This window comes from Salvelinus sp. IW2-2015, unplaced genomic scaffold (assembly GCF_002910315.2).
Source record: "Salvelinus sp. IW2-2015 unplaced genomic scaffold, ASM291031v2 Un_scaffold2752, whole genome shotgun sequence".
In the NCBI taxonomy this organism is placed as follows: Eukaryota; Metazoa; Chordata; class Actinopteri; order Salmoniformes; family Salmonidae; genus Salvelinus; species Salvelinus sp. IW2-2015.
The window spans coordinates 31,318-32,390 of NW_019944055.1; positions in this window are offsets into that span (position 1 = coordinate 31,318).

The following is a 1,073-nucleotide window of genomic DNA, read 5'->3' on the forward strand; positions in this document are numbered from 1 at the left end:
ATTTAATATCAATATAGCATTTAAAATATACTGAAAAATATAAATAAACGCAAGATGTAAAGTGTTGGTTTCATGAGTTGAAATAAAAGATCCCAGAAATGTTCCATATGCAAAATTTGTTTCCATCCCTGTTAGTGAGCATTTCTCTTTTGCCAAGATAATCCATCCACTTGACAGGTGTGGCATATCAAGAAGCTGATTAAACAGCATGATCATTACACAGGTGCACCTTGTGCTGGGGACAATAAAAGACCACTCTAAAATGTGCCGTTTTGAGGGAGTGTGCAATTGGCATGCTGACTGCAGGAATGTCAACCAGAGTTGTTGTCAGAGAATTGAATGTTCATTGCGCTACCATAAATTCCCTCCAAATTCGTTTTACTGAACGTCCAACCGGCCTCAAAACCATAGAGCAAGTGTAACAACGCCAGTCCAGGACCCTCATCCGGCTTCTTCACCTGTGGGATCATCTGAGACCAGCCACCTGGACAGCTGATGAAACTGAGGAGTCTTTCTGTCTACAATAAAAACCTTTTGTAGAGAAACTCATTCTGATTGGCTGGGCCTGGCTCCCCAGTGGGTGGGGCTATGCCCTCACAGGCCAATCCATGGCTGCGCCCCTGCCCCGCCTTAGGAACCATGTGTGCACCTGCTAACGATGCCTTAGGAACCATGTTACACCTGCTAACGACGCCTTAGGAACCATGTTACACCTGCCTAACGACGCCTTAGGAACCATGTTACACCTGCTAACGATGCCTTTAGGAACCATGTTACACCTGCTAACGACGCCTTAGGAACCATGTTAACCTGCTAACGAGCCTTAGGAACCATGTTACACCTGCTAACGATGCCTTAGGAACCATGTTACATACTGCTAACCGATGCCCTTAGGAACCATGTTACACCTGCTAACGATGCCTTAGGAACCATGTGTACACCTGCTACGACGCCTTAGGAACCATGTACACCTGCTAACGATGCCTTAGGAACCAGTGTTACACCTGCTAACGAGCCTTAGGACCATGTTACTGCTAACGATGCCTTAGGAACATGTTACACCTGCTAACGAT